This window comes from Pelodiscus sinensis, chromosome 12 (genome assembly GCF_049634645.1).
Source record: "Pelodiscus sinensis isolate JC-2024 chromosome 12, ASM4963464v1, whole genome shotgun sequence".
Taxonomy (NCBI): Eukaryota; Metazoa; Chordata; order Testudines; family Trionychidae; genus Pelodiscus; species Pelodiscus sinensis.
Genome location: NC_134722.1, coordinates 45,298,638 through 45,299,189, shown reverse-complemented (window position 1 = coordinate 45,299,189; position 552 = coordinate 45,298,638).

The window sequence follows — 552 nt, the reverse complement described above, 5'->3', positions numbered from 1 at the left end:
TTAGTCGTCTTGGAGTTCTAAGTGAGGTTTAAATCTCTTCCTTGATTCTCGGCTGATTCTTGTTGGCTTGACTTTGATCTGCCTAGAGACAGCACACGCTCGCCTTCCCCCGACAGTAACTGTTCCAGCAAAAACTATGCCCACACATGTTTCATGATATTCAGCGTAGGAAAGAACACAATGCAGATTTCCACAAGAAATACTAAACTTCCTCCACTGGATTTCTTGAGGTAAATACAAAACATAGAAAAACCTTCCAGGTGAGTGTAAAAGCTGTGACAGTTGCCTAGGATGCCAGCTGGCAACGGGCTGTGGATGCTGAAGGGTTTCCTGGAACAGCTTCCTAGCTCTACTGGTGGAAACAGTTCTGTCGAGTATTGTAACAACTCCAAAGGAAACACTGTTCTCTTGGGGTTTTCCCTGGGCTTATCTAACTCGCCAACAGCGTAAACGCTCCTACGTCTTCAGAGTCTGGGGAAAGGAGAGGATCCCCCCCCCCCATTTTCTAAAGGGTATTTTCTTTCAAAGTGACAGCGCTTGACAGCTGTCTTG